Source organism: Leuresthes tenuis, unplaced genomic scaffold (assembly GCF_036924035.1).
Source record: "Leuresthes tenuis unplaced genomic scaffold, fLeuTen1.0.hap1 SCAF_4, whole genome shotgun sequence".
NCBI classification, from domain to species: Eukaryota; Metazoa; Chordata; class Actinopteri; order Atheriniformes; family Atherinopsidae; genus Leuresthes; species Leuresthes tenuis.
Genome location: NW_027325358.1, coordinates 32,023,406 through 32,029,405, shown reverse-complemented (window position 1 = coordinate 32,029,405; position 6,000 = coordinate 32,023,406). Strand labels below are relative to the sequence as shown.

Here is a 6,000-nt window from a genome sequence, read left to right as displayed (position 1 = left end):
ATTCCAGAGAAGATCAGCAGTGATAATGGCACACATTTTGTAAACACTGCATTGACTGAGGTTGGTAAATTCCTGGGAATAACCTTGCGCACACATTGTGCTTATCATCCACAGAGTGGAGGTGCTGTGGAAAGAGAAAATGGTACATTAAAGTCCAAGTTAGCCAAATGTTGTGAAGAAACAGGTCTGCCATGGATAAAAGCATTACCTATTGTGCTTACCTACATGAGAATGAGAATCAGAGCTCAAGTGAATCTCAGCGCATTTGAAATTTTATTTGGCAGACCTCCTAACCTGGGATTGGGACCTGTAACCAGACCCCTCCCTTCCACAACTGTTTGTGATGATGCTATGTTGTCTTACTGTCGAAACCTTTCCACTGTTCTATCTCAAGTTTCACAGAAAGTAAAAGCAGCCCTTCCAGCCACAGAAAACACACCACTCCAACCAGATGACAGGTGGAGTGTTACTACTGCAAATCCTGTAGCATTTGTGCCATCAGGGTTTTTTGCTTGACCTATTGAATAAATATAGTTATTTCTGCATTTTCATAACGTATATCAGTTAAGTCTGGCCTGGGTAAAACACTGATGGTTATTTCTGACATGCAATCATGAGGCTTTCCATCTGTGGGGTAGGTAGCGGTGTGGATGGATTAAGTGTAGCACATCTCTCGACAACAAGGTGTGGCTGTGAAAGAAGAACTGTTATGTAGGAGAGATGTCTGGTAAAGATATTTTGTTAAGTAACCATATCACAGCCACTGCATGAGGTACCTTAAGTGTTAATGGGTGAAATAACACCATTATTGTTGATGCCTGCACTGCCAATGGCTTCTGGCCATTGATTCAAAAGTACGATCTCGTCCCTTTTTCCCCCTTTCAGTGGACACTGGCCCCTAATTACCGCAATTCAGCAGGGGGTCTTTCATTAGGAGTACTGGACTCCCCCGTGCACGGTTTCAGCTCCGACCCTGGAAAGCGGAAAAAACGTTGAGATCTGGTTTGAGGACCCAATTGTTGAGAAAAGTCTCTCAATGAGACTCAGAGTTGCTGGAGTCAGTTAATGCAAATGTTTAATCTTGCAGCAAGTTCAAGAATGTGTGTGTGTATGGGTGTATGTGTGCGAACGTGTGTGAGAGTTTAAAGAACCTGTTATCCACAGGCAGGTCTTAACTAGTATGGCACAGGTCCAGCCTGTCTCATCTTTTTTGGAAGGTCCAGCGCTCGGCCGTAACCCTTCTGTCTGTTTGGACTCTCACATACATTCGGTTAATCATAGAAAAACGAGAACAAAACTTTTTAGCCCCTTAAATTCATAAAACAGACATGGTGCAGTTATTTCCATTCTAGAAAATAAGAGTAATCACCACCATTCCTATAAATTCTGGATATTCTAACAATCTGAATCTTTTTTAAATGTTCGATGAAGCCCTTTGCTGTTCTGTTTAGAGACTCAGCTGATCATAAACCAAGTTTTGCTCTTGAACCAAGCTTCTAAACTCTTCACCTTTTTCATTTCTCAGTTAGTATTCACTTTAAAACTGATTAAAAGAAAAATTAAATGAATGCGTATCAACAAATGTGGGATCTAAACTCTAGTGCTTTCTCTAAAATAATTTCCTTTCTCAATTCAGAAATGTGTGTGTGTAAGTCACAACACCCGTGACACCAAAACGGCTTTCTTTTCTCTCTTTTCTCTACACTCTGCACTGTGAGCACACACACCAAATCAGAAAGGCTTTTTTCTCTCTTTTCTACATTATGGACTGTGGGGACACAAAACCACTCTCTCTCTTTTTTTTTTTGATTGTGTGCCAGGGCGTTGTCTCACGTATTAGATTATGCTTAAGATACGAATGGGTTTATCAGTCACATCAGAATCCATACATACTGATCCTCCCGTAATAAAATGGTCGGATCTTATCAAACACACTTTGTTTCTTGTGACAAGTCAGCGAAACAGCGTATACACGTCAAGACACTGAATCAAGTTTGCCACAAGAACTCATAAGTTTGGCAGTATTGCTCTGCCGTCAGCAATCATACACCCATTTTATTTTCATGAGACATGTGCAGGCACCTGTTCATCTACTGTTCTATCACTATGAATTAGTTTATCTATTATCAATAAGGATACTTCTACAACTACTATCAAAGTATGTCCGGACTTCTTATGTTGTCAGTTGCTATATATGAATAAGTGGGTTGCTACTGAAAAGCATTAAGCATGTCACACAGCCCAAACATATAACATTTCAGGACACATTACACAACACATTCAAATCAAACAGTCAGACAACATACAAGAACATATACCCCAGCCGGCATTGCTCCCTGCCTATTTTCCTACAACTCACTATGTGTGCGCACACCTTTATTCACAAACTCTTCAACTTATACTCTTTTACCGAAGCTGCTACAGCTCGATTGGCCAAATACCCTTAGATCCTATTTCGGTGAATTTGACATCTGCCTTGTATGTAACAGATTAGCGGTTTAGCAGTTTTAATTTAGTTTGAGTGAAGGAATTCATTTTATAGCAAAATCCGAAATCGTGAAGAACTCATGAAAGTAAGCTTATTCTCGGATTCCTGAAACTTTAGATTTGCTCTTTCTTTTACTGCAAAGTACAACGTTGAGCAGCACTAATGAGTTGTTTCTATTTTTGGCAGGCTTTACCTTTGCGGATGAAGCCCTTTCTGTCTGTGCAAAAGAAATCTTGTTACTGTGCAGAGTGACTTCTCTGAGTAGAGTCGCCTTACTTGTTGCGACTGTGCCGATGTTCGAAGCTGGAGTGCAAAGTTGTTGCTTGAATGGTGCTCGCTGGAGCGTGTGGTAGTGTAAAGTTATACCATTTAAAAGGGCTGAAGAGTGCTCAGTGCAGCGGGTGGGCGGAGGTGCAAAGTGACACTATGGCCATAAAAAGAACACCGCTACAAGTGCGCATTGTGCCAGGAAGGGCCCTCGGACGTGAACCAGTGGACAGTTATCGCTTCTCGGCCTTTTGGCTAAGATCAAGTGTAGTATCTGTTCTTATCAGTTTAATGTCTGATATGTCCTCTATGCGAGGACTACATATTAAATGGATTTTAATCAATAGGAGTTGAAAAAGGAGCTTGCTCCGTTCACTCCAAGCATTGACCCGGTACTGCAGTGAGCTGGGAACGGTGCGCTCTCCTCTGCTCTTGTGAAAAAGCAAGCAGCGGTGCAGGATGGAAGTTTCAGGGAGCCTAAGATGAAACTTTCTTTTAATCTGCTGAGAAAAGAGAGTGAATGCGAAGCAGACTTTAACACGGCTCTGGGAGCGAGCCGAGTGCGGGCTAACCGGGAGAATTGCTTGAAAGAAACGCGACACCGAATGAGCAGTCAGAACAAAGCCTCAATACGGTGTTCCCGTGTTGTTTGTGGCTGCCTTGTCTTTGGCACAGAGTAAAAGACAAGGCAGCCATCGAATAGGGCCCGATTGTTCCTACTTGGTCAGCCGAGGAGCAAGGGGGGGGAGCAAGCGTCTCAACCAAGCAAAGCTCACCATGGGGAAGGTGGCTATGCCAACTAGCCTGATGCCCTGCTCCCGCAGTGATGGATAATCGTACTCTGGTTTCTCTTCATAACGTACAAGTACTTCGCCTTTTACTAAAGACTTCTGTGGAGAGCAGCACTAATGAATTGTTTCTATTTTTGGCAGGCTTTACCTTTGGGGGTGAAGCCCTTTCTGTCTGTGCAAAAGAAATCTTGTTACTGTGCAGAGTGACTTCTCTGAGGAGAGTCGCCTTACTTGTTGCGACTGTGCCGATGTTGCTTGAATGGTGCTCGCTGGAGCGTGCGGTAGTGTAAAGTTATACCATTTAAAAGGGTTGAAGAGTGCTCAGTGCAGCGGGTGGGCGGAGGTGCAAAGTGACACTATGGCCATAAAACGAACACCGCTACAAGTGCGCATTTTGCCAGGAAGGGCCCTCGGACGTGAACCAGTGGACAGATATTGCTTCTCGGCCTTTTGGCTAAGATCAAGTGTAGTATCTGTTCTTATCAGTTTAATATGTGATATGTCTATGCAAGGACTACATATTAAATGGATTTTTATCAATAGGAGTTGAAAAAGGAGCTTACTCCGTTCACTCCAAGCATCGACCCGGTACTGCAGTGCCGCTGGGAACGGTGTGCTCTCCTCTGCTCTTGTGAAAAAGCAAACAGCGGTGCAGGATGGAAGTTTCTTTTAATCTGCTGAGAAAAGAGAGGGAATGCGAAGCAGACTTTAACACGGCTCTGGGAGCGAGCCGAGTGCGGGCTAACCAGGAGAATTGCTTGAAAGAAACGCGACACCGAATGAGCGGTCAGAACAAAGCCTCAATACGGTGTTCCTGTGGTGTTTTTATAAAATGCGGTGTAAAAAAAGGTGTGAATGCCCCATAGAAAACTAAAAGGTGGAGCGGAAGTGTTCGGCTGCAAGAAGGTGTGAATGTCCGACTATATTTGGTGAAAAGCAGGTGAAGCAAGGTCTGAATGCCCAACCTTACATCATCAAAAGCGAGATCAGAGGTTTTTGGCTGCAAGAAGGCCATAGTTTGCCAAAAGCGGGTAAGGTGCGAATGATCGGCTAAATATCAACAAAAGTGGGGGCGGAGGTCTTCGGATGCAAGTGGGTGTGAATATCCCACCATACAAGTATGGTGGAGAGGAAGCTGTGAATGGCCGACCATAGTTTGCAAAAAGCGGGTGAGAAAAGGTGCGAATGTCCAACCATACATGATCAAAACAGGGAGCGGAGGTGTTTGGCTGCGACAAGGTGTGAATAATTATTATTATTAATAATAATTAATGAAAAGCGGGCAACAAGTAGGTTCGAATGCCCAACCATACATCATCAAAAGCTAGAGAGGTGGTGTTCGGCTGCAAGTAGGTGTGAATGTCTGACTAAAGTTCAAATATATTAACAAAAGCGGGAGGAGAGGTCTTCGGATGAGTGGTTGAGAATTTCCAACCATAATCTATAAAATGCGGTGAAAAAAAAGGTGTGATAGATACCTAAAAGGTGGAGCGGAAGTGTTCGGCTGCAAGAAGGTGTGAATGTTATATATATAGTTGGTGAAAAGCAGGAAAAGCAAGGTCTGAATGCCCAATCTTACATCATCAAAAGCGAGATCAGAGGTGTTTGGCGGCAAGAAAACGGGCAAGGTGTGAATGACCGACTAAATATCAACAAAAGTGGGGGCGGAGGTCTTCGGATGCAAGTGGGTGTGAATATCCCACCATACAAGTATGGTGGAGAGGAAGCTGTGAATGGCCGACCATAGTTTGCAAAAAGCGGGTGAGAAAAGGTGCGAATGTCCAACCATACATGATCAAAACAGGGAGCGGAGGTGTTTGGCTGCGACAAGGTGTGAATGTCCACCCATAATTAATGAAAAGCGGGCAACAAGTAGGTTCGAATGCCCAACCATACATCAACAAAATCAGGAGTGGATGTGTTTGGCTAGAAGAAGGTTTGAATGTCCGAGCATAGTTTGTAAAAAGCGGGTAAGAAAAGGTATACTGCCAAACTTATGAGTTCTTGTGGCAAACTTGATTCAGTGTCTTGACGTGTATACGCTGTTTCGCTGACTTGTCACAAGAAACAAAGTGTGTTTGATAAGATCCGACCATTTTATTACGGGAGGATCAGTATGTATGGATTCTGATGTGACTGATAAACCCATTCGTATCTTAAGCATAATCTAATACGTGAGACAACGCCCTGGCACACAATCAAAAAAAAAAAGAGAGAGAGCGGTTTTGTGTCCCCACAGTCCATAATGTAGAAAAGAGAGAAAAAAGCCTTTCTGATTTGGTGTGTGTGCTCACAGTGCAGAGTGTAGAGAAAAGAGAGAAAAGAAAGCCGTTTTGGTGTCACGGGTGTTGTGACTTACACACACACATTTCTGAATTGAGAAAGGAAATTATTTTAGAGAAAGCACTAGAGTTTAGATCCCACATTTGTTGATAGGCATTCATTTAATTTTTC

The 6,000-nt window shown here is 43.2% G+C and overlaps 3 non-coding genes across 3 annotated transcripts; all 3 read left to right on the top strand.

Moving 5' to 3' along the window:
• The first annotated feature begins 2,990 nt into the window (after positions 1-2,990).
• LOC140306064 (U2 spliceosomal RNA) lies at positions 2,991-3,180 on the top strand. Its single transcript, XR_011915427.1, has one exon. It is a non-coding gene; the product is annotated as a U2 spliceosomal RNA (small nuclear RNA).
• Positions 3,181-3,591: 411 nt separating this feature from the next.
• Positions 3,592-3,705, top strand: LOC140306379 (U5 spliceosomal RNA). Its single transcript, XR_011915693.1, has one exon. It is a non-coding gene; the product is annotated as a U5 spliceosomal RNA (small nuclear RNA).
• Positions 3,706-3,980: 275 nt separating this feature from the next.
• On the top strand, positions 3,981-4,168 carry LOC140306205 (U2 spliceosomal RNA). The gene has a single exon (XR_011915556.1). It is a non-coding gene; the product is annotated as a U2 spliceosomal RNA (small nuclear RNA).
• Positions 4,169-6,000: the final 1,832 nt, after the last annotated feature.